Here is a 12,185-nt window from a genome sequence, read left to right on the forward strand (position 1 = left end):
GTACTGGGGATTGAACCCAGGATCTGGAGCCCTGTGGTATAGCAAAGGCTATAGGTGAGGTCCCTGGATGGCTCCCTCCTGGTTGAGGATTTCTGTGAGGAAGAGATTCCTGCCCAGGGTGGAGCCGGCCCCATGCCTGACCTGAACAATCTCTGAACTCCATGGCAAAAAACTCCACGTGGCAACCTAAGAATGTGCTGTTTGCTTCTGGTCACCTAAAACACCCGTGCTCAGTTTATACGAAAGCAATGCTTACTCATCTGCCCTACTCATTCTGAGAAAAGTTGGGGGCTGGATTTCCCAGCTCCTTGGGACCCAAGAGCTTTCTTCATGTGGATTCAGCACCATCTTGTGGACACTACACTGGGAACTGGGACCAGGCTTTGGTCATCAACTGAGAAGGGACCCCAAAGCACAGCCATGACAAATCTGCCACCAGGGAAAGGCTCTGCCCAAGGGGTCATGATTTTAAGAGCGCCTGCTCTCAGAGCTATGAACTGCCTTGGGGAACTGACTTTTATGACTCTAACTTGATTATTCAGCCCAGGACTCCTGGAAGAGCAGAATGGACAGGTCCAGGGACACAGAAAGAGCCAGGCCTTCCAGGAGTTGTGGTACAGCACGTGGGGTACTGTTTACTAGGGAGAGAGGCCTGCTGGGGAGAGAACTCAAAGTGCCCTCTCTTCTCTGGTCCAGGATACCCCCTCTGCCTTGCCTCCTCTCCGTGGTGGTACCAAGGTCTCCAGAGCATAACTCACCTTACTGTGTCTAAAAGGCCCCTCCCTACCAAGGTGAGGATGGACCAGAAGGAAGTCGTGAAGCGAACAAAGTCTCCCGTCATAAAATGCCTTACCATTCCCAACCCAGGAAACCATCCTGGGGAATTTCTGTGTGTGAAAAACTGGGTAATTCTCTAATCCAGGAGTGATGGTCTCAGTGTGGTCTCTCTCGGTCCTCTCACCTGGATGGGAAAGGATGTGTGCTTCTGGAAGCCCTGAAGGGTGTAGCTCCCCTTCTGCTACTCAAACCAGTCCTCTTCTCTGATTGGTCTCACAGTCGGGATGGGAGAGGCAGTGTTCATAGTGGGTGTGCAGGTCTCCCCAAAACAGTAGAGTCACTAATTTTGTATCTGTTAATGCATGGTTACTGACTGCATTTATGGTAATAGTGTGTCATGATGCATGTACATATTCTTTGAAAAGTTCTAAATATATCACTGTACTGAAACATTGTCAAGGTCTTAATATAGGAACTCTTACTGTGTTACTTATAGTCCCCTATTTTGGTTTTGTTCTTACTTTCCATGAGTGCTTTTCAGCTAGCTTCCCTTCTTTTGGTGTGAGCCTGACCTGAACTCTTGTAACTCCTGAGCCCAGTGGTGTCACCCAGACTTACTGGAACCCCTCAGAGCCTGAGACTGTCCAGCCACTCATCACTTCCACCCACCCACACACCTCCCCTGCTTCTAGTACCTTTTTGAACATTGGCCACTAAATTTGCTGCTAGCGTCATTATCACCTGGGCTGGAGGAAAGAGTTGTACATTATTTATTTTCTAGAATTTTCATGGGAAATTATCGGTGAAAAAGAGCAATAGAACAAAATAGTCATTTTATCTACATGAACTCATTTAATTCTCAGAAGTGTGAGGTTACACCATTAGATCCAACTTCTAGATTAAAAACAAAATAGTTCTAGAATGTTAATGACAGAGTTCACACAGCCAGTAAGTTAGCAGACCTGGACGGTGAGCCCAGGCACCGTAAGCAAAGACCCTGCCACGAAAACACTCTCTAAAGTAAACTGTAACCAAACTGGTATGTTCATAGCTTCCTAATTTAAAGGAAAGGCTAGGAGGTCCTAAGACTTTGTGCTCCAAAAACCCCTTTAATGAAGAGAAAGGAGCAGATGATGTCTCCCAAGAGTCTGTAAAAGAGAGGTGAGGAGACAATGCGGGGAGACATTGAACCAATAAACAGACAACGCCTTCGTCTTGTTTTTACTCACAGATTTATAGCCAAATTGAGTGACTCTCTGACGTTAAGAGGAAAAGTACATACGATTGAACTTTATTGAAGAGCTAAGCATTTGTCTTTAAAACACATTTTTTTTGCCTCCTTCCTGCCAGATTTTTACCAGAAGAGCTAATAGATAGTCACCATGACAGATATTTATTTAAATTGTTAGTGCCTTTTTGCACAGGCTTAGAAGAAATGCTAACAATGCCACCAGAAGAAAGAAAAGAAACCATTTAGATATCTGTAGCCAAATGCCAGTGTGTGGCTGCTAGGGCTCCATGGTAATGCTCTGTGTCATTAAGGGGGGAATTCAAGTATGCCGGATTTGATACATTGTAAGAACCTTTGTAAATGCTACAGTGTACCCCACCCAGCACAACAACAACTATAATAATAATGAAAGAAAACAGAGAAAAAAAAAGGCAGGGAACTATTGCTTAGTGAGCAATCCTGAAGGATTGGGGGGGCTGCTCTGAGCACACAGTGGAACAAGACATCTGTCCCTGCCACTGAGGAATTTCACACTCCCCCAGTTTGGGGGCCTGGGACCAAGTCCTAGCTAGTGCTGTTCATACTGATAATCACAGCTAATAACTTATTGGTAATTTAACAGCTGATGTTACAGCTCTTGATTTTGAGCCAGGTGCTCTCCCAAGTGCGGTATGGGTGTTATCACTTAGCTCTCAGGTTGACCCTAGTGGGTTCTGTTATTGTAAGCTCCATTTGACAGATGAAGAAACCAAGGTGCAAAGATGTGCCCAAGACAGGACCCTGGGCCATCAAGGTCAGGCTGTTAGCCACTCTACCAGACTGACACTGCCTATCCTAGATCGTCCCTAGGTACCACCCTGTTTATGGATGGGGAAATATAGTGCTTTGGGGCGCTCTGTTTTGCTAGTTCACTAGCTTTAATCTCCCCATCATTTCCTGTCTGTGACCCCTTTTTGCAGCATCCCTTGTATTACAATTAGTAAATGGTCAGTGGTAAGCATTTGAGAAGTATTACCTTGAAACAAAAGTAGGTAAAAATAAAAGCTAAAGTGGTTAATATCTATGTATTTGAAGTTTACATTGTTTTAAGAAGATGAATGAAAAGTAGAATTTTATGGAAAACACTGAATTTCTCTGAAATGTTCCCTTCACGACCACTGGTACTACACAGGTATCTTTAAGCATATTAGAGATATGGTCCCCTTCTGGCAGGGGGAGCAGGCTGCACTGAGGTACATTGTCTAGCCAAGCAGGCAACAACCTCTGCCCCTGCCCCTGGCAGCCCTGCTCAAGTCCAGGCCACAGTTAGCCAGCCAGGCTGGGTGATGTCTTTCCAGCCTTCCGTAGTTCAGACTCTAGTACACATGCATGCCATATATGCAGCCAAAAAAGATGAGGAAAAGCTAAGTTCTTTATTATGTCTTAGTGCTCCTGAATTTGAAATAGAGGATGGGTGTTTTTGTTTGTTTGATACAGGGTTTTACTGTGCAGCCCAGGCTGGCCTCAAACTGGCAGTTCTCCTGCCTCTGCCTCCCACATGCTGGGATTGCAGTTGTGCACAGCCAGGCCTGTCAGAGTGTGGTTTTTGAGACACCCTGCCTGAGTTTGAATGCTAGCTCTGCCACTCATTAGCTAAATGATCTCTGCCAAGCCTCTCTGAGACTCAGTTTTATCATTTGCAGAATAAGATCACCTCAAAGTTGAAATGGAATGACATATATGCACTGTGTACAGTGGTGCTGGGCACACAGATGTACCTGTGAGAGGCTGGGACACAACACTTGGCTGTCACATCTACATGGTCTTCCTCCTGCCAAGAGAATGAGTCACAGGAGGGATTTTGCCACCCTTGTGGATGGATGTAGGTGTCCCTGTAACCCTTGGAAAGGCTGCCCAGAGGAGACACCATGATGTAGTCATAGCATAACGTATGTTATAGAACAATGTAGTAAGTCACAGGCCAGCTCACGTGTACTCCACAGCCCAGTCATTTCCAGCAGGCTGCACACTAGCAGATGGCACACGCAGGATGCAAAAAAAGCATGCCTGCCCAGATCCAACCTCCCGAGCTCTGATACAGCATTGATGATGTCACCTACTTCCACTTCTTTCTGAGGCTCCACTGTGAGTTGGTTGTACACACTTGCGCTGAGTACCACTATGGGAAACAGACCTGACCGTGCCTTTTCTGTCTTGCTGTTGGCTGCCTGATGGGAGAAGAGAGCTCACAGGGCCTTTGGAGTAGGTCACATGTTGAGGCGGTGGGATGCACAGGCGTCCACAGGTCCACAACCCAGAAGCAGGTCCCGAGCCCAGCACCAGCACCAGCACCAGCACCAGCTTGAGGAGTAAGTGGTTAGAGGGAGGTGGATGCTGTGGAAGTGCCTGAAGGGAGAATGTCACTAAGTCCCTTACAATCACCCACATCACGGACTGATACTATACACACCAACTTTGCTTTTTCAGTATTTAGTAAACTTAGTTTTTAAAAGTTTATTGCCAGTTCAATCCAAGTACCCAAGGAAAACGTTCAGTCCCCAGACATCAGATAAAATGTATCAGCAGAGCCTGAAGACGCTCCTTTGACAGTAAGTGTTCTGATTTGGATGTAAAATGGCTCCAGGGGCTTGGTGGCCTGCCGAGGACTTTGGGGGAAGCAACACTAAGCTCATCTGAGGATTAAGCCATTGGTGAGTTTATGATATGATGGCATTTTTTGAAAGGTGGTGGAAACAAGAAGGTGGTGCCTCATTGGAGGAAGCACTCACCAGGGGCATGGCCTGGGATGGTGTATCTTGTCACCAGCCCCTCATGTCCCTTTGCTTCCAGCTGCATGAGGTAAGCAGCTTTCTTCTGCATGACAGCTCTGCCTCGCTGCCTGCTAAAAGCAGTGTAGCTAGCTGAGCACGGCCTGAAATCTCTTGACAGCAGTCCAGAAGATACCCTTAAATTGCATCTCTCCGGTGTTTTGTTGCAGGGACTGAAAGCTGACTAACACAGTAAGCAGTCTGTGAGCATTTGGAAACAGTCTTCTAACTTGTCTGGGCAGGAGAGTCTCGTGGACAGTGGACAGCCCTGGCTTGAATTAGCAGCTCAGCTCCAGGCCCACCACGTTCATTTGAGTGGGATGTTTTCTTTGTCTCTCATTTTCCATGTCAGAATGGCTTTTTTATACTCAGGAATTGTCTTTTCCCCTGTAGCATAGGTGGGAAAAGACAGAGCAGTTCACGTTAACCCAAAGCTGCATCCTAAAAGCCCAGTAGCTGTGGGGTGTGGTATTATGGCTCTATAAAGCTTAGTGGTGAAGTGCTTTCTGGTTTTGTTTTCATTTAATAAAGGAAACTTTATGTCACAGTTGCAGAACTGAATGCTAAGGAATCTGTTGTACACGGTCTCAGGGTTTGAACCCGACTTTGCACTTATAAGGCAGGTATTCGGCAGGCACTCTACTGCTTGAGCTGCACCTCCAGCCCTTTTTGTGCTCTGGTCCTTTTGGAGATGGGTCTTGCTTTTTTGCCCAGGCCAGCCTGGGCCACAAGCCTCCTATTTTTACACTTCACAGTGTGGCTGGAATGACAGGCACATACGACCACACCCAGCTTTTTTCTGTGAAGATGGAATATCTCAAACTTTTTGTCCAGACTGGCTTGGAATCACAATCCTCCCAATCTTGGCCTCCTGTGTAGCTGGGATGACAGGCATGCACCACCATGCCCAGCTATTGGTTGAGATGGGGGTCTCACAAACGTTTTGCCCAGGCAGGCCTTGAACCTTGATCCTCCCGATCTCAGCCTTCCAAGCAGCTAGGATTACAGGCGTGAGCCACTGCACCCAGCGTGAAACGATTTTTAATTACAGTCGTAATAAGTGCTAAAAAGACGTGCTGAGATACATGCTAGATGAACCTGATTAGGGGAGGTGATGGATGGAGACCAGGGTGGGCTGCAGTCTGGGCCAGAAGGCACTCCAGCTGCAGAAGCAGCACATGCAATGAGATAGGAGAGACCTGGCCACATTCAGGCAAGGACAGATGCCTCACGTGGATTAGAATGGCAGAAATTGAGGTCAGTCTACAAATGCCCTTGTACGGATCCTGGGGTTTAGATACAGGGTTCTGACTGCCTTGCTGGCCACATCCTGGCTCCTTATTGGCCAGGGGACTCTGCCTGGTCTCATGAAAACACTCACACTGGGAACTGGCTCTACCCTAGAGCCTCTTCCCCCAGTGCCCCCTGAAGGCTTTGCACCCTGTGGTCTGCCACACCCTGACATCTAGGTCCTTGCGTGAGCCTCCCAGTCCCTGAGCATTGCTGAGTGTGGAAAGAGAGGACAAGAATACACAGTGGTCGTGGGGAGGGGAGGCCCAGGAAGACTCACCTCCACGGTGCCTTCATTCAGAACAGCCAATCCTGGCTGGGCCGTGGGGACAGCACTGTGACCGGTTGCCTGTCAGGCTGCACCTGGAAAACGTGTACTGTACAGCTGCTGTACACATAGCCAGCTGTGAAGGATCCCAGGGCCGCGGCTCATTGTCCAGCGAGGCTGATTGAGCTGGGAAGTGCTGCCATGGCCAGGGGCCTCAGCTCCCCCATCCGAAGACCCTCTCTGGCACCTTCTTCAGTATCTTTCAGTGATTTCCTGGCATGGGACTCAGGCTGCTGTTCTCGATCCCAGCGTAACAAGCCTGAGGTTTGGAATCAGTGCTGTGTAGAGCACCTCGCCTGCTCTGACCCACTGCTGTGTGCGCACCGGGCAGCAGAGAGCAGGCGGCTGGGCACTGCCTCCACCAGAAAGTGTGGCCTGCATTTCCCTGCACTCTGTTTCTACATCTCTGCTGTGGGCTTGAGGATAATATCAGCTTCCATACACTGAGCATCAACTGTTAATTGTTTAATCCTGTGAACATGTAGGACCATTCCTAGTGTTGGAGGGGGTTAAATGAATTAGTATTCAAATGCTTCACGACCTGAGATGTATTAGGTACAATAATTTAATCCAAAATGGGTTGGGGAATTCAGACAAATGAAAATAATAACTAGCAATTTTTATGGCAATTGTCCTTGTGTAGTATTGATTTATAGACATAGCTCTATTTATAAGACAGATTGTTTTGTTTTGTTTCATTTTTCTGTCTGTTTTGGTGCTAGGGACCAAACCCAGGGCTTCACACATGCTAGGTGAGCACTCTGCCACTGAGCTACTTCCCAGCCCTGGATTGTTCAGTTTTAAATGAATATTTATGGAGGGTTTTCTATGTGTCAGGTCCTGTTCTAGGTGCTTAAGCTACATCAGAGAAGATAATAGGAATGATTGCTGCTCTCGTAGGGCGTACATTCTCGTGACAATGAGTATATGTAAGAAGTTGGTGTAGCACCGTGGAGTGTTTTGTGTGCGGTGAAAAAGAGTAGAGTAGAGTGCAGGGCAGGGGAGAGGGATGGTTGCTTTTGTAACCAGGATGAGCCCTTTGTGTTTTATCCAGGGTGACTTCACTTGTTCATTGCACAAATGTGTCCTGAGTGCCTAGTGTGCGTCGTGGCCGGGGGAGGAGGCCATGAGCAGTGAGCAGTATGCGGGAGGGGGAAAGACCTGCCCCGCCTGGAACTTACTTTCTGGGAGACAAGAGTGCACAGGAAACGAGCAGGCAGGGAAGCTTTACTTTCCACCGTTTCTACCTGACGTCAGCCACAGTCTGAAGATGTTAAATAGACAATTACAGACATAAGAACTCAGAAGTTTTAAATAACATTTGATGCAGCATATTATTTATTAGTTATTAAATTTGATCATCAGTGTGGGGCGGGGAGGTATGGTCCACGTGGAGCCCTTGGACATTCACTCTTGTTCAAAAGCTAGAAAATACCATGTTCTTCCCTCCCCAGGGATAACAGAAACATAGGGCCGCCTCCACTTAAGGGTCTCAAGAGAGTGGTATTTGCCCTCTGAAACCAACTCTCTCATAACAAATTCACCCATGCAGGGTTAGGAACCCGGTCCCGGGAGGCAGCGCTCAGATTAAAATCGCCTTTTACCTTCAGGACTGCAAATGTCATGAAATTTGGCTAAAACAAGGACACAGCACTGGAGGGCTCAGGAGACTGAAGCCTGTTTGCCAGGTTTCTTAAGCACGCAGGTGTCTGGGCAAGCTTGATCTAGACAAGGCTACCCTGCAACCCTGCTGCATTTCCGAAAGAAGAAAACAGAAAGGAAAGAAACCACAGGCTTTCCCCCGTTCATCTTTCCAAACAACGTAAAATGCTGGTCATTGCACCAGTCACAAAACTGACGGCATCGCTCTCAGCGTGCGTGCACACGACTGCACATCCACCTTTCACCATAGCTGGGGAGCATGCTGCAGCGCAGATCCTGGTGCTGGCCTCTTGAGCAACACAGATTTTACTTAAAAAGGCCAAACTCTGTCACACTGTGCCACCTTGAATTTGCAGCCTGTGTGCGTTAAACCTGATAGACGCAGCTCTTCTGTGCCCCTTTTGGGCCACGTTTAGAGGACAGAATCAAGAGGATCTTCCTGTTCCTAGAGCCAGCCCAGCTCTATAAAGGACCTCTGTTTTGTAATCTGTTTTCGAGATACGGTGGCCTGTGTCTGACACTCCGTCACGTGAGGTCTGACGTGACGCCCAGCAGGACTGGGAGCACACGTGCGGCAGGGATGTGCGTGGGAAGGTGGAGCTGCTCCCTGCAGCAAGACCTCTTTGTCAGGAAGCCTGTGCAGGACGTGAGGACCTATGCCATACATCCCCCGACATCCATGCACGCCCTGAGCTAGCCTGGTACGGATGGTGGAGTCCAGGTCAGTGTCCTAACACAGTGTGCTTCTTCCACGTTTATTTCTAAGTGCTTTTTATAGAAGACGACTTGCAGTAGGGGGAGGAGAAGTGGTTCTGTCTACTTATCCTTATCATTTATCTTAGGGACTGAGGTTCTGGGCCCTCTTTTGTGAGCAGACCATTTAGAAAAATGGCGTCCAGTCTGGCCCTGGAGAGTAGCATTGAGAACAGTGGAAGGAGTTGCTTCACTCTCCTCTCTGCCGTGTCTTAAAGATTTACTGATAACAGCACACTGGATTTCGTTAATAAGGAGTACACAATAAACACATAGATTCAGGCCTAGAACAAGTGAACCAAAGGCCTACAGCAGCATCGTGGGCGTAATGAGGAGGGGCTGAGTTTTAATTGCTGAATGGACAGAATCACGTGGGCAGATAGGGTACTGTGACCAAGCTGAGACTTCAAGGACGAGCAGCGATTGATCATACCAGCCATCCAGGTGACAGCCCTGCGAAGGCAAGAACAGCTTTCACCTGAGGGTGATGTCCAGCTCCCTGTTGGCCCACCTGGCTTCTTAGGCCTCAAATTCAAGAGCGTGATGGTGTCAAGCTTAGGAAAGTAAGGACAGGTGGAGAGTGTGTCTGCACGACTGTGAATGCGTCCACCTGTTTCCTTATCCCTCGGTCTGTCTGTGGGGGTCTCTGCTTTGGGGTTTGCCACACTTTCACTCACCTTCTCATTACCCCTTGTAGATGTAGCTATGATTTATCTTATTGAGTAAAATAATTTCCTGGAGGCAGAAATTATTTTAAAATTATGATGAACATTTTCTGGTTGGTTAGCATAATAGTTTCAAACTTTTTGCTCCCAGGACCCCCTTACAGTCTTAAAAATCCCAGAAGACCCAAAGAGCTTTAATCTGAGGTTCATTTATCAATATTCACTACATTCAAATTATAAGCAATCATTTAAAATACTGTTTATTAATTCTTACAAAATGACTATGGTAAACTCGGTTACATGAACAAATAACATTTTATTAAAATGACTACTTTCTCAAACAAAAAATCATGGGAAGAGTGGTTTATAATTTTGCAATTATCTGTGTCTGCATGCAGTTGCAGCAGTTATGCTGTGTTTTTGAGGTAGAGAAAGAAAATCCAGCCACACACAAATAGGTAGTTGGAAGGAGAGATGTCGAGTTAGCTGTTGAGATTCTCTGGTGCTTCAGGGAAGCTGGGCTAGGCTTGGTTCTTAAACGTTGCAATGTGGATGGCGAAGCCTCATCAGTGAACTTTCATACCTTGTTACTTCCAAGTCCCAGAGTCTCCCTTGCACCTTTTAGCCTGTGCATGGGTTTTTGTAACAGTATGCATTGGTCATTGGAAAATGTGGGTTCTCTGAGTTAGACCGCTCTTCCACACTTGTCATACAATATCCAAACATCACGCTTGTCAACTTCTGTATCAGCCTTGTCACAAAAGTCACTCTGTACTGGCAAGTGTTGTACTCACAGTGGTCCATACAAGGTTTCCAAATTTTAATTTTCATTTGAAAACCAAATGTTATTGCTAGTAACAAAATAACAATGTCCTTGAAGTAACAGACTGTCATAGTCCATTTTCTTTTTAAAATTTTTATTAGCATGTATTTGTTGTACAAAGAGGTTTTACTGCATTTCATACATGCACACAGTGAACCCCAATCAAACCATCTCCTCCATCACTCCCCCTCATTCTGTCCCCTTTTATGGGACAAATTCACCAGATTTCATTGTTCTGTTTTCATACACGTGAACAGAGTATTTCAATCATAGTAAAACCCACCACCTTTCCTTTCATCCTCCCGCTGGTACCCGCTTCTCAAACAGGACCTGTTTCACATTCCTATCACTCACTTTTAAGGACTGGATTCCGCACTGGGAGGCAACATGTCATATTTGACTTTCTTAGTTACTTCCTTAACGTGCTGATCTCCAGTTCCATCGGTTCTTCTACAGATGACATCATTTCATTCTTCTTTATGACTGAATATTATTCCATTGTGTCATCTTAGACTATTTTCAAGATGTTTGACCAAATATAAATTTTAGTAACTAGTTTGGCACCCATTTTTTCAAGTAAAAATGATATTCCATGAAAAAAATGGTTTGACTAGTTAAAAAAAAACTGGCTTTGACTAGTTCAGTTCACAACTCAAAGAACCACCTAATTGCTTTTCCTGGAGGCACTAAAACTACTTTACATGTACCTCCCATTGTATCACACAGAATATTAAAAATATTTGCATACTTATGTTCTAAAATGAGTGTTTACTTCTCTGCATGGGTGTTCCTGCTAAGGTGCCAGCAGCTTTACCCGCCTTTGCTTCTGCACCCTTCCTGCACATCTCAATGTGCAAAAAGGGGCAATGGACATCTCAGAACTTCCCTGAAAGTAGCTTTGACTTCAGGAACCTACAAAAGGCTCTTAGGATACCTAGAGGCCCACAAAACACACTTTAAGAGCTGCCTTGTTAGAAGGACATGGTGAGAAAAAAGTTGGCAAGAATTCATTTTTATTTTCCTTATAACTTTGCTCTCTGTAGAATAAAATTTGGATTCACGTTGGGTCTGATTTTTAAGGCTATAAATCAGGAATCTCTGTAAGAATCTGTGTGGAGGCCCTTTGCTGCTGGGGTCGGAGGAACCAGTTCTCTGCTCATTCTCAATGTCATGGCCGATGTATCATGCCTACAGGGGCAGAGGGACAAAGATGAGCAGCTCATTGGGAATGACATAGGTCAGCAAATTCATAGTATTAAAAATATTATTATAGCATACTATATATGATATTATTTTCTGTAAGGATGGTGTGAACTCAAAACTAGAAATCCTAGAGGAGGTAGGCTACCTAAGTGAACTGTCACTTGAGGTAGGTACTGAGACTGCCAGGCAGGGAAGCTCAGGTGTAGCAGAGGAGGATAACCTTAAGGGGAAAGACAAGCCAGCTGTAGTGGTGCATGCCTGTAATCTCAGCACTCAAGGGGCTGAGACCTTGTGAGTTCAAGGCCAGCCAGGGGTACATAGATCCAGGCTGGCCTAGGGTACAGAGTGAGACCCTGTCTCCAAAAAAAACCAAAAAAACAGAGAGAGAGAGAAAGGAAAGACAATTTTTCTCCTAAGCTTGATGCAGACAGAATGAAAAAAGAGGACCTGCACAAGGGGAGCTGTGCTGTGGGGGGCTCTGGATGTGGAAGCCAGGATGGAGAACGGGACTGGCACCCCTCACCCTCATGCCCATCTGTTCTGTCTCAGTCTCCTACCATGAGCAGAGATTTTTTTTTTAAACTAGATAATTCTGTAATTTTTTTTCAGCAGTACTGGTGTTTGAACTCAGGGCCTTACACTTGCT

At 46.3% G+C, this 12,185-nt stretch overlaps 1 protein-coding gene across 26 annotated transcripts in view; it reads left to right on the top strand.

Moving 5' to 3' along the window:
- Zbtb38 (zinc finger and BTB domain containing 38) overlaps positions 1-12,185 on the top strand; it is a 151,178-nt gene that overhangs the window by 104,049 nt on the left and 34,944 nt on the right. For 4 of the 26 annotated variants that reach the window (XM_074059053.1, XM_074059058.1, XM_074059055.1 and 1 more), the window contains one exon: positions 4,986-8,816. The exons of 20 other annotated variants lie outside the window; for them this stretch is intronic. The gene's annotated coding sequence lies outside the window, so the exon portion shown is untranslated. 2 more of the 26 variants (XR_012443084.1, XR_012443092.1) reach the window with 1 other exon arrangement.

The sequence above is a fragment of the Castor canadensis genome, chromosome 17, assembly GCF_047511655.1.
Source record: "Castor canadensis chromosome 17, mCasCan1.hap1v2, whole genome shotgun sequence".
Classification (NCBI taxonomy): Eukaryota; Metazoa; Chordata; class Mammalia; order Rodentia; family Castoridae; genus Castor; species Castor canadensis.